This window comes from Pseudonaja textilis, chromosome 5 (assembly GCF_049901715.1).
Source record: "Pseudonaja textilis isolate UNSWEBS1 chromosome 5, rPseTex1.2, whole genome shotgun sequence".
NCBI classification, from domain to species: Eukaryota; Metazoa; Chordata; class Lepidosauria; order Squamata; family Elapidae; genus Pseudonaja; species Pseudonaja textilis.
In genome coordinates this window covers 39,527,868-39,555,150 of record NC_141994.1, presented here as the reverse complement: position 1 = coordinate 39,555,150, position 27,283 = coordinate 39,527,868, and positions in this window count along the sequence as shown.

The following is a 27,283-nucleotide window of genomic DNA, read 5'->3' as shown; positions in this document are numbered from 1 at the left end:
AACCAGTCCTAAATATTGCAAAAAAAGGGGTGGGGGGCTAGATCCAAGATAAGAATAATCTGTCTTTGCTCAGACTCTAAGGAATTGTCAATAGCGGTACCATTAAGAAATTTTAGACCTTGGGATTAAGGAGTATTAATCCTATAAGAACCCATATGTTTGACTTGATAATATGTCACTCAAAGCTTTGATGCTCAGCCTGTTTGCTGATAATCTGTTCACTTGGAAATTTTCTAATCTCCAGGAATCTGGCTATTGTCCTGAAGTAATTCTTAGTTTCCTGACTAGTTGTCAGTGATAATAGACTGCATTGGATTATATGGAAAATAGTCTAACAACTATCTTATTCTATTTAAGAGATAAATATAGCTGTTAAACTGTACAATCTTATGAGATAGTTTCAACTCATATACAGTCAGCAATGAGATTTATAGTTAAATCTGGGTCTTCCCATCACAAGTCCAATGCATTAATCACTTCATTATATTAGTTTATGCCACTTCCTATAACCCATATTAATGAATGTTGAGGTAACCCTTAGAACTCATAATGAGTTTCCTCTCTGATTGATGAGTTTGTATACAGCTATAACAATGAGAGACAGTTTGGTGCAGTTTTTTAACTACTGCATCAGAACCTGAGATATGGTAAGTTCTACATTGGTAGAGATGTAGAGAGAAATTCCCTAAGGATGGGCTCCAGCATGAGTCCAAAAGCTCTAAAACTAAAAATCTGGTCTCAGTGGCCAACCCAGATTGGATCCTGCAACATTATCCTGGGACACGTTTTTTTGCCTTCATTCATGGTATGTTCTTTCTTGTCACGGGTTCGAAGACAGCCTTTGAGACAGTCATGCTTCCTCAGCCCTAAGAAGAAAGCAACAGCAAGTCACTTCAGAACATACTGCCCCAAAAAAGTACATGGCCTATCCCAGGCAATCAGCAGGAGTCAAGATTGGTTTGGTGGTACAAAAATAAATACAACTACAGCATAAAATGCAGATCTGAAAGATAGAAGGGAACAAGAGGAATAATCTATCCTGGTACATTTCACAGTTCAAATGCTTGGTCCAAATTTTCAGGTGCAAGTTAGAAGATAATGTGGGGAGGGTGTGACTGGAAAAAATGCTAGAATTTTCAACTCTGACCTGAACTGAGGTCTGCCCATAGTTCTGTTGCGTCTAAGTAAACATGGGTTTGCCGTCTGTGGTTGTTCCCTTAGTAAATAAAAGAAGATCGAGAAACAATACAGGTGAATTGATGTAGATACAATTACAGCCCAAAACAGCAGAACACTTGAATATATCCATCCAAATTATTTGGCAACAGAAGAAAGTGGTTCATCACAGTCTTCTTCCAGGATGCTTTTTGATTTCTCAATCCAGCATATAAACCTGCTGGTCTTTCATTCAAGCACTAAATTACTACTTAATTTCATGCCCAGTCAAGCTCTTGTGTCACATATATGTTGTTGAAACACCAGGTCTCTTCAAAAACATTCATGAAGTTATTTGCTATCTCACTTCACATTCTTACCTGTGCATTCCATGTGTAATACCTTGGAATTAATTTTTATATCATGCAATTTATGTGTTTGTGTATGCTAAGAACGTGTATTAGGGGTACAGTTTTTTTATGCCAAAAACATATCTGAAGAGCTTTTATAAGATTCATAATCTATTTCTATGGTAAAAGAGATGTCTACAAAACTCAAGCTATTGCTAAATGAACCAAGAACCACTAGCAGAAAAATCATATGAAAACTAACATTGTTGGAGACAATAAAGAAAATGTATAAAAAAATCAGAAAAATGCCAGTTAATAAAGAAACATTTGTGGGAAGAATTCCTATAATGTTAATATGACCTTGCCAATTTCAAGTAAAAAAGTTAATAAGAAATGGTGAGTTCTCATGACTTTTTAATGATAAGCAAGACTTTTACAAAAATAATAAATATAGTGTAGTTATGCAGATTAACACTTAATTTTGAATTAATTCCAAATATCCTGTCTTCCAAGATTCATCCACTAGAAAATTAAATAAAATTAAAAGTGTAACAGGGTATTTAATTAAATACACAATTGCACAAATTGCTCATAATAGAAAGGACACTGGGAAAATAAACCTTCATATTGTACTCTATCTGAGCTATGCCTAGTGCAAAAATTGTGAGTATTTTGCTGGCAGAAATGAACCAAAGGCATTTTAGCCTGAAATAGTACAACATATAGACAGATCTAACCATCATTTCAATTGAGAAACTGTAACAATCCTAACCAGGCCAGGTGCAAGAATGCCAGGGAAGTTCTAGAAGCTTGGCACTCTGACAAATCAGCCATCAATAACAACAACAGCATCTATAGACGATGTAAAAGAGACAATCAACCAGCCCAAAAGAGAACAAAAAGACTCCAGCACCTCTCCAGCAGTAATCAGCACCTAGATCAGCATAGATTAACTCCAAGGTTAACTCCAAGTAAACAATACCTCAATCAAGAAACTGCCAAAGAGCAATCAGTAAACAGCCCATCCAAAGAATCTCTAAGACCACCCCCATCCCCACCCACAGGCAAGTCACCAGAATATAAACTGACAGCAAACAGATGTTACCTGGTTAGGATAATGAAAGATCTGTAGGAAAACAAACAAGCTCAGAGGACCAAGGACACCTCAAATAGTACTTTATCCGATGATGTTTGAATGGATATTAGATAGTTATTTCACATCATTAACTGGTTGAAATTCTTTTTTTTTCTTACATTTCTAAGATGTTTATGGAATATAGGGAATACACATACAACTGTGGAATGCTGTAATATGTTTTTTGTGTTTTTGCACTAGCAGGTTAATTCAGACATTTCAGAATAGCTTTAAAAAACAGAAAACAGAGCCTAGTATCCATGAAGGAAGCTTTAGGGAAGAATCCACCAAAATAAAACTAGATAGTAATGGAATATGAGAATGATAAACCAAGAAAAATGTGAACTTGTCAAAGTAGAAATGATGTATAGTAAGCTACATATTTTAGGAATAAGTAAACTTGAGAGGACCAAAATAAGCAAGTTTAATTCATATGGTTACAATACTCAGGAATGAATTTGTATAAGAAATAGAATAGCGATGATACAAATTCCCACATATAATCGCAGCTGTATTATTTTTAACATGCAATGTTTATTTTAACAAAATAAAGACATTTGATAAAATTAATAGAAACAGAAATATTGGAATCACAGGAAGTTTTCGATTGGATAAAGCAAACAGGTTAATATAGTTTTCTGAAGATAATTCTTTGTTTATTTTGAACATCAACTTCAAGCAGTATAAACTTAGGATAGACGTCACTGGATGGATGACCAGAAATCAAAAGGAAACAGATTACAATGAAGTGTGATCCAGTGAAGTGTTCATTGTGAAATAAATGATGAATTATTAATGTTAAATAAAAAATAAGTGCTCCAGAAAAGTATAACTTGGAAGACATACAATGAGGATAGAAGATCAATATTAAGAAGAATTTTAGCTTAATTTTGTAAAAGAAAATCTGAAAATCTATTGGAGCCATTTGTGATGTAAGACATAAAAAACAATAAAAAATCAAATGTTCAAGGAGAATGAAAATGAAGAGAAAGACAAAGGGTGGAAAGCTTGCGAAATAAAAACGATGTATGACAACTGTAGCAAATATGTCATTTTATAGAGTAGAAAGTTGAAGATCTCAGAACTCCTCTTCTGGGAGCTCCCTGGATCTTCATATTTTTGTCCCACTTCCAGCTTTGGCATAACAACGTGATTGATTACGTGTTTCCAGGTGGCATCTTACCTAACAAGGGAAAGAGATGGAACCATCACATTCCATTTTGCATTTCAATGAAAAAGATAAAAGTGAAAATCAGAAAGAGGGAGAGAGAAAAAGAAAAAGAAGAAGAAAGAGAAACAATTTCAATAGTGCATACTCCTGGCATTGCATTTTAGAAGTATGTGACTTGGTGATTTAGTTCTTCTTTACTCTTTGGGAGACTCACCATAAATATATGTAAGCAAGGCCAAAAAAAGAAAAAGTTAAAGGAATCCCTGTGGATTTTACTCTGCTAATTATTGCCAACTATAGGAGGTGGTGCTCATCATCATTTCAAGGCCATTGAGCCAGTGCTATCCAAAGACATTTCTGCAGTCATGTGGCCAGCATGACATCACATAGTGCTGTTATCTTCCCACTGAAACTGTACCCATTTATCTACTTGCATTCACAATCTTTCAAACTGCTAGGTTGGCAGGAGCTGGAGCAAAGACCAGAGCTCACCCTGTTGCATGGCACTTGGGTCTTCAACCTGGACTGCTGGCTTTCCAGCCAAACAGTCTAGCATCTTAACCACTGAGCCACTGCACTGCCTTATATGTATGTATGTATGTATGTATGTATGTATGTATGTATGTATGTATATGTATGTATGTATATAACCAAATTGTATATAAAAATAAAGGGAAAAATAGAAAACTCCTTGTTAACTTTTAGATTTAAGATTTAAGAGATATGCTGACTAGTCAGAAAAAAGGACTGAGCTATTGGCTATAATATTATTCATTGGATATAGAATTTAATAAATGTATCATTGACATTTATACAGTTCTATTTGAAAAACAATCCATAGCAATATTTTGTCTAAAAGAAGATACTTGAAAAATGTGATTAAAAGACATTCAAGTGTAGTATTCGCCCACAGATGCTGTGATATTTAGAGATTATTCAGAAAGGTCCTGAAATTCTAGTGTTTCAGTTTTATTTTTACCACTTTTTTTTTACCACATTCAACCACTTTTTCGTCAAACTGTTGTTTAAAGAAACTGTTTAAAGTGGAAAGAGTCAAGGTGGTTTCTCTAGCTCGAGTAAAATATTATTTGATAGTTCTACTCTTGATTTGAACAAATTTCATGATACCAGGAATAGGCAATCATTAATGCAAACAATAAACAGAAAACCGCATGGTGTAAATTAAATGATCTTATGTTTGGAATCCTAAATATGCCATTGAATTTTTATTGGCAAGCATTGAATTGTGAAAAATCACATATAATTACCTTCAATTAATTATATATAATGTAACTTTTTTTTTGGCCCAGACAATTCTTCATCTTTTTGATGAAAGGTGATATGATTAAGCATATAGGGGAAAAGAAGAATCCAGAAAAGAACTGAACTAGAAGAGCAAAGCCTTCAAAGAAAAGGATAGTTCTCTGCAATTTATATAATTCTATTATTGCATTGTAAAGCAACCTATTGCTTTTGATTTGGAATCTCTGCCTATTTAAAAAGAACAAATAGTCCTGCTCAATTTTTAGAGTGTGGCCTTCAGCCTACTTCTTGAAGGCCAGGCACCACCCTTGATTTGAAAAATGCTGTACATTTCTGATCTGAAATCAAGGTAACATTTGTGAGGATTACATCCTTGATGTCACAGTTTAAACAAATAATAATAATCTATCACCTTGACTGTGTTGTTGTTGAGCAAAATAAGGAAAATTGTGCCAAAATGAAATAAATAAGGAAGTGTTCTAAATCAATCAAAATAATATAAATATCTGGCAAGGTGACTCTCATTTTGTATCTCTGTGTACTTTTTAAAAGGTGTTGAAAATGTTGGTTTTGAAGTGTGTATCAAACTAAATGCCTTTGTTTAATGAGAATAGATAGTCTTGCATTTGAAAAATGGAACTTGGTGGTTTTTTAATCCTTTCAAATATATAGCACATAGATCTAGATAGGAATATGTAATATTTAAAGCAGCAGAGGAAAACCTCCTTCCCACTGGTAAGACTAAGCTTTTAAACTGCCTTAATTTTGTGTGTGTGTGGTGGTGGTGGGTTTCAAGTACTTGCCATCAGCACCAATACATTGTTGAAGGAAGAAAAGGGTATGAATAATTAATATCCAAAAAGGAAAAGACTTTTGAAACAGATGCAGATATGCACAACCAGACTAGGTTTCATGATAAAATCATTCATTTTGCTCTGAGTTATAAGCCAAAGTCTATTGAGATGACAGAAATAGCATCATATGAGATTATAAAGTTTTTTGAGTCTGTGATTGTCAAGAAAATATAAAGAATTTTATGAAACTTCAGCAGTCACTTGTAAATTGGGGCCCTGTCCTACTGGGCTGGTTAAAGGAACTAGGGAAAGCCTGGAGATTAAATCCAGGCTGTACTCAATGCTTCTTTCAAGGAAGGTGAAGTCCCGACAGCTCTAAAAGACATACTGGTTTTTCCCATTTTTCAACAATCTAAGTCTGTATTCAGAGAACATGAATAATTACCATCCCATTTTCAACCTATCCGTCTTGAGGATGGTTACTCAGAAAGTAGTGTAACTGCAATTACATAAGATAATTATTTGGTCTATGGCAGGGGTGTCCAACCTTTCACCTTCCCTGGGCCACATTAGAAGATGAAAATTTGGTTTGGGCCGCACATAAAATAAAATAACAGTAACAATACCTGATCATCCAAAAAAACCCATAGAAAACATAGTTAACATATTAAATTTATTTGGAAATGAAGTTAGTGAGATGTTTTTATTATTAATTATTTATTAAAAATTATTTATTTTTTATCACAGTTTTTTTATCATGGTTTTTTTATCATGGTTTATTTTCCGGCCAAATTTTTTTTGGGGGGGAGAAAGCTCGCCCGCCTCGCGCCTACCTCTCCTCCTGCAAATGGCCCGGCTGGATGAGGCAGGACTGGAAGGCAGAAGCAGCAGCAGCGGCGGGGGCAGAAGCAGCGGCGGGGGCAGTGGCGGCGGGGGCAGAAGCAGCAGTGGTGGCTGGGGCAGAAGCGGAGGCGGTGGGGGCAGAAGCGGCAGCGACGGCAGGGGCAGAAGTGGCAGCGGGGACAGAAGCGGCGGGGGCAGAAGCAGCGGCGATGGTGGTGGTGGCAACAGCAGGAGGTGGCGCTCTGACGGCGCCTGCTTTTTCTGTTGCTGCTTGGCCTGGCGCTCGCCTCGCCCTGCCTCGTGCCTGCTTCTCCTCCTCCTCCTCACTGGCTCTGGCACAAAGGTTGGGGTGGGCACTGGGCCGCATTACAAGGTGACCTGGGCCGCATGCGGCCCTTGGGCCGCAGGTTGGACAAGCCTGGTCTATGGCATGGAATGGAATCTGTATTGGTCATGTCATGATAACCTGTGAAAGAAGAGAAGAAGGGTGCAATCCTCAGTGGTCTTCAATCACAGTATGTTTCCATGACACGTGCAAGGGCTGGGAATTAGGGATGATGATGATGCTATATGTTTCCACTCCTATCTGTTTGGATTGCCCATGGCAGTGGCAGGAAAAAAATTAAGCTCTTGAATGCTCTGGAGGTCATCAGTTAATGATGAGATCAGGTCATGCTAGATCCTGTGGAAGATGTAATAAAAGTCCTCACTTAGTCCCAGTCAGAACTTGTTGAGCACTTATACTCTAGGGCTTTTCTTAGATTATTATATAAGAATCAATGCAACATATTCCACCTAGTTGTATAAAACTTATCTTTTCTTCACAAAAGTTGCTGCACTATGCTATATTTTCTCTCACTTTCTTTTGAATTCTGTGCTTGATTCCCACTTTTATGAATCATTTTAAAGTTTCTTTCATAAGACTAATTTAATTTCTTGTTATAAAGTGGCATCTTCCTTTGATTATGTGGTAAATGGTAATAATAAATAAAGGCCAGTTTAAATGCTGCAGATGGTGACACGTAGCTATGACTCATAGATGCTGTGTGAAATTCACATGAGTAATTATTTCCTTCCAGCAAATATACTAGACCCGTACTGTCTTTTAGGACAACTACCTAAGAATAATTTCCACTCCTCCAAACTTTAATAAGCATATGAGTTTCTACTCTAGGAGGATATACCAGTCTGTTGATCTTTACTTTTTTAATCAATTAATTCCAGGCTTCCTGAGTGAGCACATTTCCTAAAGAGGCAAAAAAATCAGCTTATAATTATGACAGACTATGCTGAGTAATTCTATAGAAAGTTTCTTAGTGTTTCTTGTGAATTTTTAGTTAAAGTATTTCAATATTTGAATCCATTTGGGATGTTAGAAAGGGTGGCATGACAGGTAATTAGGTAGCATAATTTTTAAAAATGGCATATTTTAGTGAGTAATGCTTCCTAATATTGCCTTGAGCTGTTTCTACTGTGTACCTTTATTTTCTTCTGATTGCAAAAGAAAAATTGTCATTTGGATATGCATGCCAACAAACTCCAACAACCCAATTTAGTGGAGTTTTCACAAGTGGCAGTAAAAATGTTCTCTATCTCAACAGACAAAACTGTACATGAATTAAGTGCAGAACTGTGTCCCATATACTTTAACTCAGCTCACATGCAGATATAAGGGAGTAAAAGATTGTAGCATTCATGGAATGCACTATTCCCCTGTTTTCTGAGCGATGGTGAAATCCAGTGATCCATGTTAATGCACTTTTCTCTTCTAGTGAATCCAGCCTGTTATTTTTTTTAAAGGTAAAACATTAATGTATTGCATATATTCAGAGAGAGTTGATCTTTTAACTAAGTCTTAGAATTTGAAATCAGATCCATTAATAAAAACTGGCTAAAATCAAATATAGGACTGACAAGAGGAAAAAAAGGCAAGCATGTTTAAAATGTCCCCATATATCATATTGCAGGGGCACAGCTGAGGGGGTTGAAAGATTCAAATCTTTTCTCAAAAAAAACCCCTCCTTCTAGTTCTGAATCTGCCACCACTTGTCTTCCTAGGAGATGCCTTCATCCAGCACCATGCCACCAACCTCACATGAGAGACATGGTGTTCCAGGGCCTATGTATCTTACCAGCAAGTAAAGAGGAAAAAAAAATCTGATTAAAGGAAATAAATATGATAGCACCATCCTGCAGCCCACTCGAATTAAGATATATGGTAAGGAAATCAGATCCTTTCTCTCCCTCTTTTTTGAAAGGAGATAGTCCAATGTCACAAGCAATTTATAAAATAACTTTTTTTTTAAAAAAAGGAAAAGAGTTCATGTTAACTTAAACTTAGTGTTGCTGTGTTCTTATTCTTGTGTGGAATTTGTTTCATGTTGTATTATGTTGCTCCTTAAACCACAGAGAGCATGATAGAATAATCTGCAACAGGGAAAACAACCAAAAAAGATAAGGTTCTAAGCAGATATCATGAAGCAACTTTTAACAAAGAAGTACTTATTTGCACAAAACACACAAGGGAAAAGCTTGTACATAGAAATGATAACATATGAATCTTAAACTGAAAAAGATATTATACTTAACAGTATTCCTAGATTTTTCTTATTCTTATAGAACCCTTGGAATGGATCACTTTTGTACCAATTTGTTACATGAATTTTTTTTATTTCTGAGTTTCTTGCCATAAAGTTTGGCAAGATTTCTTTCTATACTTGAGGAACAATAAATGAAACTATTCAGAACTAACATGTATCTTTCTCGATTCTGGAGAGCCTGATTATAATGGAACTAAAAGGTGGTATTGAAGAGGAAAAAGCCCCATTAAATAAAATCAAAATGAATTTTAAGATGCATTAAAAACTGCAAGTCATTAGAAAAAGATGGGAATACTAGATTTACAAATGAATTTGGATTATTACTTATAAATTTACAAATATACACAAATAATAAACCAAAAGAAAGTTGAGGATTGTTTTCATATTTTAAGTTTTTGAACTATTACTTTCTCAGTATAAATTATTGCAAAAAGGGAGGGGAAATCATTTTCTGTAAATTATAATTTTAGTAAGAGATTGGACAATAATCTTAGTTTTCTCTTTCTCACTCAACTTTAGCAGACAACATCTTCACACTTTCCCTGAGTTCTAACCATAGTTTTCAAAAGGAAACATTTTTCCTCTATAACAAACAAAGAAGGGTATCATCTGCTTTTGAGAGTGAAGCTGAGTAGCATGCAAATGCACCTTGTGCAGATGTAGACTCCATGTCTGAGATGAGTGAATGTGAGTTTAGTGTGTTGGAGCTTATCTCACAAAAATCACTGCTTATGACATTGAACTCTTATACACCAGTCCAGCTATTGAATATATATAGGTGTGTGTGTGCGTGTGTGTTTCTCTGTGTGTACATGTGATTAGCCTGAATCAATCCACTGCTGGAGGAAGACTTTTATTGAAGATCACAGATATAATCTACTATGCTAGGTTATTGCACATGGGTAAATAGACATTTTCAATTTTTCTGTCTAGGACTCAGGTGTGAATGACTGGCAGAAATGTTGTGCCTATAAGGAAGAAATAGAATTCATAGTTTCTCAGTTTCTAATCTGGTGTCTTTAATTCCTGCACCAAACTGGTGTACGTGCAGAGACACCCACTAAGCCACCCATGCATGTACACACACACACACACGCACACACACACACACACACACACACACACACACAGAGATTCCTTCTTTGTAGGGATATTAGAGAGATTTTGAAATCCTTTTATATTATTTCCTGGCTATTTTTACTTTGAAAAAAGTGATGAAATTAGCTGAATGTACCATTTTCCTTACTGAACAAAATTACTTAGTTGGAATGTTGAGTGCTTAATACACCCTAGATTCCCATAAACTCATCTCTCTATGAATTTTCTAAATATTCTAATTTAAGATTCATTTGATGACCCTAAAGTTGCCTATAAAAGACAAATGAATCTGTAATAAAATAATGGTATTATTATAACAGCTGTAGAAATAACATTCCAAATGTACTCTTTAGAAAAAATACTGAAACATGTGGCAAGCATATACCAACATATTTGTCATATATGTCATACTGTCTAGTACAATTCTATATAGTCAACAGTGTAAGATAAGTCAGTCAGAGGTGGACTAGCAAGTGGACTCTGTGGCCAGGAGAACTTTTCCATAGTTGCTACTGATGTGCTAGTTATAACCTCACTTTGAACAAGATGCACTGAAGATCATGAACTCAGGCATTTATTGCCTTAATTTTCTGAATTTGGGGCTGCCCATAAAGACCACCCAGAAACTACAAATGGTTCACAATGCTTAGAAGATGCTTGGTGGTTTGTCTTGCCACTTTACACCAAGATTGTGCAAGCTGCAGTAGCTATCAGTGCATTTCTCCGTGCAATTCAAAATGCTGATTGTTGAAAATAAAGCCCTGAAATCAGAGATTCTTTCTTTCTTTTGGGCTGTTGAGATTCAAGCTACATTAGTCAAAGCAAAGTTTGGGACATGGAAGAAATAGTAAGGGGTTCTAGGAGTTTTGGAAGATGAAAAGGCAAAGTCTTGCATGCTGTAATGGCGGGGGGTATTTATTGCCTTCTTCCAGTGACAGAAATACTGCTGTTCGAAGGTAATGTTGATTGCACCAAATAGACGTGGAACACTTATTTGGCAATTTTCTGTACCCAAGCAAATTCATGTATACATCAGGGATGGGTTTCCACCGGTTCTGTCTACCTCTGTAGACACCTTAGTAGCTCTGAAGAGCAGCAGACATAGAACCGGTTCTATGTCTGGTGAAGTTTTTGCCCACCCGCCCACTCGGGCTCTTACCTGATCTTTATTTCCTGATTTTTCAACTTCAGCTGCCAAACGAGGCACAGCTGCAGTTTAAAAAGCAGGAAAAGAGGGTTGTTTCAAAGGCTGTGTCTTTGCACACAGCATGCTGATGACGATTTACAGGCGTGCGGCTCACAGTGTGCAGGGAAGCTCGTAAATCCCGAACTGGTAGTTAACCCTGTCATATCCCATCCCTGGTATGCCTGGCCATCAACACAATGTTCCACTAGGTGAGTTAGTCTATTTATTTAGAAACTTAAATGGCTACCTTTTATGAGATTATTTTAAGTGGTTCACAATAATAATGAAGAAAGACAGAATACATAAACAAACCAAGAGTCACACATTACAGACACAGTGCCCCAACATCATATAATCTCCCTGTTCTTTCATATTTGCTGGATTCACCCAAGTTCATTGTAAGTGCTTATCTTCATTCCATCTTTATTTCAGTCGGTATTATTTATATGAGCTTCTACAATATAAGACATTTTGCCAACAAAACCTTGGTCTAGAGGGAATGCTATGATGTTTTATATAGAACACATTTAAATTATTAATAAAGTTTTATTTGTTGATTCACCTAGCAGCAGTAATTGGAATTTTCTGCACATCTGAAAATATTGTCATTTCCCCTCCCCTCCAAATTTAGCACTGTGAAAATTGTGCTGGTTTGGTGTTTGAACCCTGGTTAAATTTATTGTGAGAGTAGTTCATATGATCACTTTTAATATTTTGCTTATTTATTTAATTTTTACGTTGCCCACCTCCCCTACCAGGTGTCATTGGATATTATTGACATGAGAATGACAGTGGTCTGACGTATTAGGTATCCAGTGCCCAGAAGATTTGGGTATAAAATTTGGGCTGCTTAAAGCTGTGTTGGGAAGTGTGCCAATAGTCAACATGAACCCTTTTCCTTTCTGGAGAGAGGGGCCAAGGAGTAATTTCTGAGTAACCTGCCAGTTTCCCACAAACAACATCCAGCAATAGATGAAGGGTTGGAGATTGACTACCTTTTGTTTGGATTCCAATGTCTTCTACTTTCAACAGAAAGCATTTAGCAAGTTTCTCAGCATTATAATTATTTAATTTTCATTTAATTGTTTTTCTAAAAAGAATGTGATGGATTTGTTAATTACCTTTTTAATGAAGCAACTTGGATCTGAAATTAATAGAGTTTTCATTGCAAAAAGAGTCTTCCCTTCATTTAGGCTGCTTACTTTCTTTGCTTGCTTTACATTAACCTGTGGGTATATCTTCACATACCTGTGAAGAGCATAATCTTTTTATAATTTTCATGAGTCTGGGCCTAAGCTAAAGAGTATAATAAAATTATTTACTTCAGGCAAACATTTCATTTAAAGAAGGGTGGTCCTCCCTCCCCAAGAATAATGCAGAAAGTTTCATTATCTATCCAATCTTGTGTAACACATTATCCATGAATGTAGAAAACTCATAACAATTCCTCCCAGTAAGCAATCTGGTAATCAAATACAACAAAAAAGGTGTTGGCAGTGGTTATATGTAAGAGGTACTCTTACTTGTTTTTCCAAAGTAGACATGTATATTATAATTAAAAGAATAAAGTCTTTACAGATGGCAAAAATAAATCCTTTGAAATGATTCTATCAGCCTCAAGGTCAGAGCCTGAAGGAAAAATCTGTGGTTTGCACACTGCAAATATTTTTTATGATTACATTAGGCCACCTGATCCTCCAAGTAGTTTCCTGGCACAGGTCCCAGAAGAGGCTGCAGAGGGAATTGAAATATTATTTTCAATTCTGTTCATGGAAAGAATAGCATAATCATAATGGAAGCTTTATTTTAAAGTGAAAAGATTTTTATTGTTCAAGATGAAAGTTATTCTTACAATTGGCCAATATTTGAGAAATATCTTCTCTAAAAGATTATTTTTTCTTCTAAATGGCTCGTAGGTACATAGACCTTTTTTAGACTGGGGGATACGTATCATCCTTGATATGTTTGATATCTACAACCAAGTCAGCTTTTTCTGTGGATGGTCCCATATTACAGAGCAAATTACCACATCAAATGAAGCAAGAATCTAGCTTATTACAATGTAGGATGGAGTTCAAAACTTGCTTATTTTCATATGTATTTCATGCTACTGTTTAGCTTTTGTATTATAGTTTATTGCGTAGTCAGCCAGATGCTGATACTGGCTTTGACATTTTTATTCACCTATTCAGTCCTTCCCAAGCATCTGGGATAGGCAAATGTGGATACCTATGATGATGTTAAAGGTATCATCATAGGATGTAAGCTGTTCCGAGTAAAGCTTAAGTGGAGTTCCAGTGGTTGTGGAATTGCACCCTAGGTGCCTATTATATTGGTACCACTTTTGCTTTTTTTTTTTTTGCCATAGATGCCCTATTTCTATTTGTAGCTCTTTGTCTATTGTTATCTTCTTTACTTCTTTCTCTTCTGCTGTCTCCAGATACTACCATGTCTACCATCCAGACTTTTTTTGTCTATCTTATTGTCAGTTGTTAATTCTGGGGTATTATGTGGCAGGTGCCTGTCATATTATTATTATTATAGCTTGTCACATAGTCATCCAGATGTTCATGCTGGATTTGGCATTTTTGTCTACCTATTGAGTCCTTTCCAAGCACCTGAGATGGTAGATGTGGATGTTTGCTGGTGTTCAAGGTATCATCACCTGATGAAAGCTATTATTGTGGTTTATGGCATAGTCCACCAGGTATTCAGACTGGGTTTGGACAAAAACCGCCAGCACTACCACAACAACAACAACAGAAATAGAATCAACACTAATGTTCGGCATCATCTTGAAGGATGCTCAGATTCTTGATACTATTTCTGTAGGACATCTTGATTTTGTCAGTTTTCACTATTTTCCCTTGTTTCATGGCAAGCATGGCACATTTGTTCAGTCCAAACTCCACTACAATATCTTGGCTGTAGATACGGACAGTATTGATTCTATTTCAGTTGTTGTGATGATGGTGGTAATGGTGGCGTTTTTTTGTCCTTATTTTCATTTTAAAAATACTTTTACTGTACACTAGAAGCTATCCAGAAGTAGTAGAACAGTAATTATTTCTTTACTTTCCCCCCATCTATTGACCATCTTTTCCTGGTCATCCTCTTTCCTATTATCCAATCTTAAAGTCATAAGTAATGAATTTACTTTATTCACAAGCCATCAATCAGGAGTATGAAGTTTGCACAAAAAGACTCTGCATACAGGTAGCATTTTATTATATGTCCACTCTTCCCCAATTCCCATATGGCAATAAAGGCAATACTGTTTTTTGATAGTAGAGTTTTTAATCTGTCTAAGGCAAATTCTGCCTTTTTTTGGTTCTCTTTTTCAATTTTAAGATAATCTCCTCTCATAGTATTATACTTTTTAAAATTGTTTGTGAACTGCCCAGAATAATATATTTGAGATGGGCAGCTATATAAATTGAATTTATAAAGAAATAAATGATTGTTTGGAAATAAGTTCTATAGACTAACTTTCATGTAAATGTCTTAGAACAATTAAAGCACCGATGGAGAGGAAAAGGAAGAAACTACTATAAAGATACTAATATTTGCTGATATTCATAGCACTTATAACTGACAGTTATAAAAAATCAAAATGAAAGAGTCTTCCCAGTCTGCAAAGGCTTTTCAAAGAAAATCACATTTGATATTGAAAAAAGAGAAGACAAATGAAACTTTGATTTTAAATTAAAACCAGGTTTATGGAATGCTTAATGCCACAATAAGGCAAACATATGGGGGAATCTTAGCACATTCTCCAACAGGGACATACAGTCTTTCATTGTCCCATCAGGCAAACATAAGTGAATAATCTGTTGGCTTGTTATACAATACTGCTAAAATACATAACAATCTTTCTACTGCTTTTGTTAGAAATCATGCTATTAAAATTATTCAATAAACAAAGGGTTTTTTAGAACATTGGAAACTAATTATGATCACATTGGCTTTTGTGAACCATATCTGTTTACATGAAAACAAAATTGGTTAAAGTGCCATTCAACTCAATTTTTTCTTGCAAAACAGTAACTTGTAAATATATTAAGCTAGATTTATGACTTATAAATTGTTTGTATGATAATACCTCTTTGAAAGATGCTTTAAGTAGAGTCAGGACCATTCACCTTCATCAGTGTCTAATAGTGGTGTTTGTTCTACCCTGTCCTGAAATTGAAATTTCATCTTCAGAAATTGAGAGACTATGAGTTCTAGTTCTACTTTAGGCATGAAGCCAGTTGGATGACTTTGACCCAGTCACATCCTCTCAGCCTTAAGAACATGGCAATGGTAAACGACTTCCACTTCCACCTCTCCTCAAAAATACAAGAACATGTCTCTTAGAGTCTAGGAATGACTCAAAATATCAGAACTAATGGATAGATCAAATAAATATATTTGAAAATATATACTAAGCATGCTCCTAAACTGCAATAGCCATTATATGATGTTCTGATTCATGCCATAAGTAGATATTAAAAAAGCACAAGGGTCAGCTGATGAAAGCACCAAAGAAACAACAGCAAGGTGATAGGCACATGAACAAATGGAAATAATAAAGAAGGTGATTTTAAAACTGCTTTCAAAGGTGAAAGCAATTTCATGAAAGGATATGAGGAGATGGTGTAAACATGTAATCTTCATGGTATGAGGCCAGGAGATACAGCAGAAGAGTGGTGGCAGTGACAACTGTATGGGGAAGCAAAAGACCAGGTGGGACATTTTGTAAATAATGTGTCCCAAGTAGAGTCAGCAGCAACTGCAAACACAGAAGAAAAGAAAGAATACACTACATAAAAACAATGGTTTCAAAAGTCACTCTTAAAGCAGGTAGCAGTCATGGCTAGGATAGCTAGGATAAGTAGAAGAGCCTTTGCAGAACTTTGTTGTGTGCCAGTTGCGGCCTTTCCTGGATTGACTCCGTCATTCAAGCCCTGGTCATCCCATGTCTGGACCGAAGATGGGCTGCTACCTGTTTGCAGCGGTTTGGGTGAACTGGTTGTTAATTGTATGGCCAGTTTGGCAAACTGGCTGGCCCTGCCTACCCTGCCCCTCCCCTCCATGCACAGCGCACTTTGGATCTCAGGTAAGTGCAGGGCCCATGTGGAGGCTTGGGGAGGTGAAAAATGGGTCCCCAGAGGGTCTGGAAGGCCAGAAATGGGCCCATTTCCAGCCTCCAGAAAATCTCTGGAGCCCAGGGAGGCCGTTTTGCCCTCCTGGAGGCTCAAGGAAAGCTTCCAGAATCCAAGGAGTGTAAAAAATGGGCCTCCTGTCTGGGCCCCAGAGAGTCTCCTGAGCTTGGGGAAGCTGTTTTTGCCCTCCCAGAGGCTTGAGGAAGGCTCTGGAGCCTAGCAAGGGTGAAAATACCCCCCCTGCCATGGTGCAGGAGGCCAACTAGGCCATGTCCACCATGGCCATGCCCACCCAACAACCGGGCAAAGAAGCAGTTGTTAAATTTTTTGAAGCCCACTCCTGGTCTGGACTATTGCAATGCATGCTAAATGAGGCTTCCTTGAACAAGATTCAGAAATTTCAGGTGATGCAGAGTGCACAATGTAGGTTATTCTTAGCCCATATTACATCATTGCTCTGCGATCTGTACTGGTTGCTGGTTTGCTACTGGGGACAATTCAAGGTGCTGGCTATTACCTCTAAAAGGTGTTGGCTATTACCTCTCATGCATGGCATGAGTCCAGGTTACTTGAGGAACAGTCTCATCCCAATGGGACTGGCCCACCCCACTCAGGCCAGCAGAGAAGGCATGCCATGGTTCCTGGCCTCTGGAACATCTTACCCCCTGCAATGAGATTGGCTCTCATCCTTCTGACCTTCCACAAGAGTCTGAAGACTTGGCTCTGCCAGACATGTTGGTGTGCTAACAGATGAGCAGCACACTGGAGATAGTTGATGACTTAAGATTCCCACCTCCCCGCCCCCTCTTCAAGCATCCTTCTTCCTCCCTCCCCATCTTTTTAAAAAATTGATTATAGTTCCACTTTTATCATTTTAGAAATATTTATCTTATAGTTTTAATACTTTTAATGCTGTAAGCTACCCAGAATCACTAATAAATAAATAAGTAAATACATACATACATACATACATACATACATACATACATACATATTTGAACTAATATTTTCAGGAAAATATTACAACATAATTGTACCATTAAAATAAGCATAAATGTGTGTTCATTAGTTTTTGCAAACTATTTATAGACAGAAGGTCAGGGAGCTTGAAAAATAGACAGAATGTAAAGTTAACATAGAATATTTGGCTTGTGTGTCTGCGAAATCCTGGAACAATACAAAGAAGAATAGACAATTGTGCTCTAAGAAAGAAACAGGCAACCTCTCATACCTGGGCGAAGGCTCTATGGTAAAAGTAATCTCTCTTAGCATGCTGCATGAAGTCAGTGGCAGAAACAGGTGTATAGAAAGAAGAAAGTGTTAGAAAAAAGACATGTCAGAAAAATGGAAAATAATGGGGAAAAATAAAAAAATGTCCAAGCTACAACAGGTAGCTTCTGGTCTCACCTTCTGTTCCTTGCCACATTCCCCTTTTATCAAGAGGCATGCAGCCCTTTTCCCCAGTCCAGAGAATTATAGCCAGCGATAAAACACCTCTACCATTAATTAACAGATGTCATGTAAACACCATATATTTAATTAAATCATGATTGGAAAAGGAAAGGAGAAAGAAAATGTATCAGAAGAAAAGGCCCAGGAAACAAAGAAATAAAGCAAATAAAGCAGTCACTCGGCAGAAGCATTTCGTATGGAACTTTGGTCATGTCTGGTAACACAGCTGAAAAAAAAAGAGTTATATCTGGAGCATCCTGTCAGCTATTACAATAATTATATGTGAATCGTCTCCCATTGAACAAAAATTGAACAAAATGGAACATTTGATACATTTCCCCCTATCTGTTTATGTACATCTCCAAATTCTCTATAAATAAATGCAAATGGAAAGCTTTAATCTTTTCCTTCTTTGACCTGTCTCTCAGCTTTGATCTCTTACCACCTAAGAGATGAAATGCAATAAAAATAAAAGTAAACATATGTATTCAAAATAGTATGTGCTAGAAGAAGAAAAAAATCATTCCAAATGAACTTATCTGTGGACTTTTCCACAACAAATTGTGTAGAAACGAATAACAGAAGTCCAGGCCATTGAAGACTTACTTTTTGAAGTACATGTGAGAAAAGATCTTTTGAAACAGCTTTTGATTATGGTTTAGTTATATTATTTAAAATCTTTTCATTAAAATACCCATTAAAAAGCCCAAGGTCAAGGTTAACATCTGAATAGGTTGATTGTATTGTTTTAAAGAGGCTGCAAACCACTGGAGAGATGATTATAAGATGAAAGTTTAATTTCACACATACTTCTTAACTAAAGCAATACCCCAAACTAACTTTGAAAAAAAACGAAAGCAAATTTTATTCTTCTATTTTTAATTCTTATTTTGGACTGAAATTTTTCACAGAGCTGTAATATAGGCTTTTGTCAGGATAGCTATTTTAGTTACTCATATCTATTTTGGTCCAAATTGAGATTTTGGCACTTACCTTTAAAACTTCAAATGGTCTGCCAGGCACCTGAGTCTTGAAGGAACACTTCTCCCAATATCAGTCAGCTTTTATTAAGTGATTTCATTAGAGGCCTAATGGATGCCAACAAAACCCTTGGCTTTTGTGATGTTAAAATGAGACACGTCTTGCCTGTACACAAAATGTGTTTGTAGTTAGACTACAGAACAGAGCTTTTTGTTATTCATTATTGAAAATGAATACAAGAGCACAAACAAAAAGGAAATATCATTTTAAAAATGTATTATTTTTTTAGTTAAAGAACCATATAATTTTACAAACTGTTACAGCTGGATTATAATATTAGGGAGTCTTTATAATCTAATTGCTCTCAGATGCCAGTGTGTTGTACGGTACCAAATGACTGGTCACACGTGGAAGCTAAAATCTGTTTCTCACCAATACTTTTTGTTATGTCTGTGGAACTGGTTGGAGTTCCCAACCAGGTCTGCTGTTTGAGCGGGAGCATCAGCAGCTCCCATTGGTTGGCTCCGTTTGACAGCCGGCTATATAAGCCGGCTGTCGAGCAGAGCCAGCCCGTTGTCGCCCGCTGGTCTGCGAGTTAGCTAGCAGACGCGACAACTCTTTATTCATAGCAATAAAGCCTGTTACTTCTACGCTCTGGTCTCATGCCTCGTCCTTACCATCGCTCCACAACACTGGCGACGAGGGTGGGATGGTCGAAGGCTAGCCAGACGCGTTTTTACAAAGAGCTGTAGTCACAGAGAGAGAAAGCAAGGGCGCTGTAACCGCAGCCGCCCCACGCTCGCAAAGAGCGCGAAATTCAAACCTGATATGGTGAGAGCTGATTCGCTGAAACAAGCCACAGGCACAGCAGCCGAGGCCGCCCACGCTCACCAAGAGCGCGTTTTTCAAAAAAGAGCTAAGCAGCCCAGAGAGACAACCGCCGCGCGTTCTTTTAAGAGCGCGATTTCGAATAACATTTTGAAACAGACGAACCTGTTCCTTCTCCACGATGAGCGCGAATCAAGCATTCCCTCCATTCAAACCTAACGAGGAGACGTGGGACTCCTACAGAAATTGATTCAGCCATTTTCTTGACGCCATCGGTCTAGCCGACGCTGCGGAGCATAGGAAGAAGTCCTATTTCCTGAGTTACTGCGGAGCCACCGTCTTCGACACAGCCACAGCACTAGTCGCGCCCCGCACCATCAGAAGCGTCCCATGGGACGAGCTACAGGAAATACTTTCAAATCACTATTCACCCAAACCGTCTCAAATAGCCAGAAGGTACGCCTTCAGGGTCAGGAAGCAAACAGAGGGGGAGTCGATTAACGAATACATGGCCACCCTGAGAACAGCCGCCTTGCATTGCGGATTCAAAGAATATTTGGAAGACATGCTGCTGGATCAGATCGTCTGTGGGGTAAGAGATCTGAAACTCCAAAGGCGTTTGCTGGCGAAGAAAGACCTGACTCTAGCCATAGCTATGGAGGAGGCCCTGGCTGCTGAGCTCTCGGCTCAGTCAGCAGCTGAAATTCAGGGAAGTCAATCCAAACCCAGCACGCAAACTGTCCATTCCGAAGAGGTAATCAGCGAAGATGACCCCACAGACGCGTCTGATGTTAACCGCCTAATTCATCAGAAGCCTTCACAGGTAGGAGTGGGGCAAAGAAACACATTCACCCCCAAGCAACCTCCCATGTGCCTAACCTGTGGAGGCTCCCACCCTAGGGCATCCTGCAGGTTCAGAAACGCCATCTGCCTGAACTGCCAAAAGAAGGGTCACATCGCTAGAGTCTGCCAAGCAGGGCGATCCTTACCTCAAAGACCTCTACCACCTTCTAACTCCCAAAGGCAAGTGGTGGACTGCTATACCTGCTACCACGCTAACCATACTTCCCTAACCCCTGATAAAATTAAAATTTCTGTCTTCCTAGAAGGTAAGCCCTGCAGGATGGAGGTGGACACGGGATCCGCACTCTCAATCATCTCCTGGGATACCCTGAAGAGACTCCAGCCCAGGCTGTCAAGGAAACAGCTACAAAGATGCCACCTGACGCTACGAGACTACCAGGGAAAGAACATTCCTGTCCTCGGGAAAGGCAAGTTCCTTGTGCAATTCCAAACCTTTAAGGGCCACCTGCCCCTAGTGGTAGTTAATGGTGCCCTCCCTAGTCTGTTGGGACTTGATTGGTTTCCTTCTCTCAGCCTTAGCGTAACCGGGGTCCATGCTGTCTCAACTTCTGATGTAGATACCCTATTTTCAGAATTTTCCGATGTATTCAGCAATGAGCTGGGTTGCTACTCGGGCACCCCCATATCATTTTCAGTAGACCCCCAGGCAATCCCTCTTCATTTAAAACCCCGTAGGGTGCCTTTTGCCATCCGTCCAAAGTTGGACGCAGAACTAGACAAACTACTTAAACAAGGGGTGCTAGAACCCACTGATTTTGCGAAATGGGAGACCCCCATAGTCACCCCACTAAAAAAAGATGGCAGTTTGAGAATTTGTGCGGATTACAAAACCACGCTCAACCGCTATCTACAGGTCAGCGCCTACCCTGTACCCGTTATCCAGCATCTTTTACATACTTTCGAACCCGGCACCATTTTCGCTAAGTTAGATATGTCCCAGGCATACCAACAGTTCCCTGTCGATGAACAGACAGCGGAATTACAAACTATAGTCACACACAGGGGAGCGTTCAAATGTAAGCGCCTCCAATTCGGGGTCAGCGTAGCCCCAGGCATTTTTCAGTCACTCATGGAGAGGATTCTCCAGGGTCTCCCAGGAGTGGTCCCCTACTTCGATGACATTTTAGTTTCAGCCACAAACCGGCCCCAGCTCATTCAGAGAGTCAAGACAGTGCTAGAGAGGTTCAGGCAGCATGGCCTCAAACTCAAAAGGGAGAAGTGTGCCATCGCCACTAGGCAGGTGGACTTTCTGGGTTATAGGATTGACGCCTCGGGCATCTATCCCATTGAATCCAAGGTGAAGGCCATCCATGACACACCCACACCTACCAACAAGACTGAACTACAAGCTTTTCTGGGACTTTTGAATTTCTACGCCTCATTCCTCCCACACAAGGCATCTGTCGCTGAGCCATTACATAGGCTACTAGATAAAGACTCACCCTGGCACTGGGGACCCAAGGAGGCCCATGCATTCAAATCAGTTAAAGCCTTGCTCACTTCAGAAGCGGTCCTGGTTCAGTTCGATCAACGTCTCCCCCTAGTCCTGGCGCTGACGCATCCCCTTTGGCATCGGGGCTGTCCTGAGCCACAGGCTCCCCAACGGTTCCGAGGCACCAATTGCTTTCTTTTCCAGGACTCTTTCTCCTACCGAGAGGAACTATAGCCAGATCGATAAAGAGGCCCTGGCCGCAGTGGCTGCAGTTAAGAAGTTCCACGAATTCGTGTTTGGCCACCACTTTGAGTTAGTGACTGATCACAAACCCCTTTTAGGACTTCTGTCTGGTGACAAGCAAACTCCGCAGGTACTTTCGCCCAGAATGACCAGATGGACCTTGTTTCTGGCTGCTTACTCATTTAAGCTAGTGCATCGTCCAGGCAAGACTCTGAGCCACGCCGATGCCCTTAGCCGCTGCCCCCTGCCAGTCCCAGTCGAAGACCGAGCACCTATCCATGCCATTTTCGAGGTCAACGAACTCAAGCTTCCAGTGACAGCCGAAGACATCGCGGCGCACTCGAAAAAGGACAAAATCATCGCCCAGGTTCTGGACTGGGTGGGGAGGGGGTGGCCGGAAACTCAATGTACAACTGATTTTGTCCCCTTTAAAACCCACCAGCAGGAACTGTCAAAATTACAAGGTTGTCTTCTGTGGGGAACAAGAGTGGTCATCCCTACATCACTGTGAGTGCCCATCCTGAAGGTGCTTCACGAGGGACATCCGGGCATCGTAAGAATGAAGGCCCTGGCCCGCAGCTACGTCTGGTGGCCCGGTATGGACGCTCAAATCGCCAGCTGGGTAAGCTCTTGCCAACCTTGCCAACAAACCCGGGCCGCCCCTCCAGCGGCTACGCCCACCAGATGGGAGAGCGCAAACGCCCCCTGGTCCCGCCTGCACGTTGACCTAGCGGGGCCTGTGCATGGCAAGACCTTCTTGGTGGTCATGGATTCATACTCCAAGTGGATTGATGTAGCCTTACTTCCCACAACCACTACCCAGTCAATAGTGAAAGCCCTAACCCGACTGTTTGTCACCCACGGGCTCCCGGACACCCTGGTTTCAGACAATGGCCCACAGTTCACATCATGTGAGTTCAGCATGTATACTGCCAACTTGGGCATCAGGCACGTCCTTACAGCACCATTCCATCCCGCTAGCAACGGGATGGCAGAGAGAGCAGTTAGATCAGCTAAAGAAGCACTTGCCAGGTTTGGTCAGGAGGAGTGGCACTCTAAATTGTCTCATTTCCTACTCAGCCAGCACACAACCCCCTGCACCACCACCAACAAGTCTCCGGCTGAACTTTTAATGGGGAGACGCCTTAGAACCACTCTAGACAGGCTACACCCCCACTATTGCCCAGACACCCCTTTAGGGTCCGATAGCCTGGTCAGAGACTTCACCCCACAAGACCTGGTATACGCCAGGAACTACGCAGGGGAACCGTTGTGGGTGCCAGGACAGATCGTATCGGTTACCGGCCCCAGATCCTATCGGGTCCTTCTTGAGGATGGACGTCTGTGGCGGAGACACGTGGATCAACTTAGAAGGCGACGGATGGGCGCGACAGATACCAACCCGTGCCAACCAGCCAGCTCCAACAACGCCTCACCCGCGCCTGATGGAGATCCCCTGCGGAACCAGGTTTCCCCAGACGAGCGAGAGGGCTGGATGGAGAACCCGAGTCTCCAACCAGAGTCACCGATCCAGCCGCCGAGCAACCCAACCGACCAGCTGGACCTCGAGACTCGATCGGGCCAACCTGAGCAGGGGGTTTCACCAGCACCATCAGGCACCACACCGGGGCAAGCCCCAGTACCAACAACCGCTGACGCGCGCTCTGAGAGCCAGGACTTGACACAGACTGGCAGCTCACCCGAACTGCGACGCTCTGGGCGCCAGCGAAGACAGCCCACGTACCTACAAGACTATGCATGTTCGCAGCTGGGGGGAAGGGGTGTTATGTCTGTGGAACTGGTTGGAGTTCCCAACCAGGTCCGCTGTTTGAGCGGGAGCATCAGCAGCTCCCATTGGTTGGCTCCGTTTGACAGCCGGCTATATAAGCCGGCTGTCGAGCAGAGCCAGCCCATTGTCGCCCGCTGGTCTGCGAGTTAGCTAGCAGACGCGACAACCCTTTATTCATAGCAATAAAGCCTGTTACTTGTACGCTCTGGTCTCATGCCTCGTCCTTACCATCGCTCCACAACACTTTTCATTCAGGATTGCTGTGGCCTTTAAATGACCTGCCATCAAACTCAATTTGGTGAAAATGTCATTTGTCCAAGATGAGCACCCTTAAATATATGATATGGATTTTAAAAAAATAAAATTGAAAGGAAAAAGTATGGTATTATAAAACCTCTGAGAAATAGTGTGTAATGGTGTAACATTTTCCCTACACACATGCATGTGGTCAGTTGGCTGCACTAATTCCTACATATATAACTCCCTAAGGCTTCCTCTCACAATTCCTAGACTTCAAACTTCACACAATTGGGAGAGAGGTCTGTTCATAGGTGGCTACTATCACTTTACAGGCAAAATTTCCTCTGTTGGCTAACTTTACTCATTAATCTTGTAGAAACTGACATACATAAAGATTATTTATTTGTTGAATTCTGAAAGATGCATAGTAAAGCAAAATTCCTAAAGTAATATACCTAAATAATCAATATTTTTAAAAGCTTAAGAGTGGCGCAAAGAGCCATGGAAAGATACTTGCTTGGCATTGCAAGACAAGATAGAAAGACCTGCACATGGGTTAGAGGACAAAAAAAGTATACTATATCACCAAAAGAATAAAAGAATTGAAATGGAAACAGGCTGGTCACATAGCAAGAATAACTGATGGCAGGGGAACCAAGGCAGTCATAGAGTAGGTCCCACTTGATAAAAAGCGTTGATGACATCAGAAAGTATTGTGGGCCCAATTGGCAAAAGAAAGCTCAGGACCATATTGGTTGGAAATATGAGTAAGAGGCCTTCATCCTGCAGTGGATAGGCAATGGCTAAAATGATGGTGAATACAACTAATACAGTAACTCTGTAACAAACCCATCCTAACATACTACCAACATTCAGCTCAGCCCCCAAACTGATGGAATAGAATCCCCTAATTACTTGTTTTCAGAATGCAAGGAATTCTAGCAGACAAATGCTGATTTCTATACATTTATGCACATGGGGAAACAAGGCTATACTGAAAATCTCAATGACAATTCTAACAAATTATTTGTGCAAAATTGGGTTCATTTAGGGGCAAAAGAAAATCTAGTTTTTGTACAGAAAAATAAAGTGAAATGTAAATATTTAATTGAAATTAATTTTAAAACTTGTAAAACTTGTACAGATTTAAAGGAGCTATGGTGGCGCAGTGATTAAAATGAAGTATTATAGGCGAATTCTGTCGACTGCCAACAGTTCAGTTCTCATCAGCTCAAGGTCAACTCAGCCTTCCATCATTCTGACCCAGATGACTGGAGGCAATATGCTGACTCTGTAAACCACTTAGAGAGGGCTGTAAAGCACTATGACACAGTATATAAGTCTAAATCCTATTGCTATTGCTAAATGTGAGAAACTGGAAAGTGAAGATCTGCAGAAGTTTATGTTTCACTTAGGAAATCATGCAGTTACAAAACAAGGAAATGATATTCATGTTTCTAATAAAATTATATTTGGAACACAATACAGTTCTTGGCATGTAAGAAAAAGAAAACAATGAAATTTGAAGGGGTTCAGAAAACTTACAAAAACATAATTGTCTTGCTTGAAGCAGAACTGATTTTTAAAAGTAGATTTAAGTATGTAATTTGTTCAAAAGTTGGTTATAAGGGGATACAAAAGGATTAAGGGTTGGCTTAGGACAGCAGATTGTTTTGCATGCTAGGATAAAGAGAGTTTGTTGTGCAGACAAAAACTGAGTTCCTTTACAAAAAAGCCCCTCTAGCAATATAAGGAAACCAATTTAAAAACTCCTTTAAGTTGACAATTTTGATAGAAGCAGAGACAGCAATTGGGGAAGTAAGAAGCCACCAGGACACCAGAGAACAATAAAAATGATTAGAAGGGAAAAAAAGAAAAGTCATTGTGCCTATTTTAAGGAAGCTCAAAATGTCAGGCAGAGAGTACCCTCAAGTTCTTGACTAAAATTCCAGGGTGAAGTATTTTCCCCTACTACTCACTACTTCCTATTATCTCTTCGGTTAGCATATTTCTGTGTTTATTTTATTTTATTTTGTTGGTTAATTTGGTTTTTTTGTTTTGTTTTTCATGAAGAGCTGTAAGTGGGGCAGACCCAAGATTGAAATAAGTCCAAGAACCAGGACTATGTAGATTGCACTGAAAAGTAAACTTGTCCTCTGCTATCCTTGCAGTCTACTACTACCTCTTTCTGAACAGAAGTGCTTTTCTGTTTGGGACAAATGTGAAACGTAGGGTTAATGAACATTAAATTTGGTAATAAAAACAGAAGAAAATTGTACTAGATAGAGTGGTTGTGGCCTACAATGGCTTCACCTGTCTCCAAGGGAATCTCAGCATGTTCAGCTATCAAAACTGGCCAGGCCAAAAAGGAATATGAAGCCAGTTTCTGAATGGGTCACAGATTGTTTGGATGCCTGCAGTATCAACACCCTGGCACCCAGCAGCCATCTTGGCACCTGATTTTCCCTTTCCTGTATATGTGCTAAGCAAGATGTTCTTAATGTATTGTAAAGTTCCTCTCATAGATGCAGTTGCAAAGCTTACATGGCTTTATGTACCTTTCAATATTTTTTAATATTCACTTTCTGATTCAGTCTAAGAAAAATCTTTAGCTGTTAGTTGATAGCTTAATATATTGTGTTTTAATAAGTTTCTTACTGTTCTTTTATCTAAATTACATATTTCCTACTTACTACTAATAAAAGACAGTTC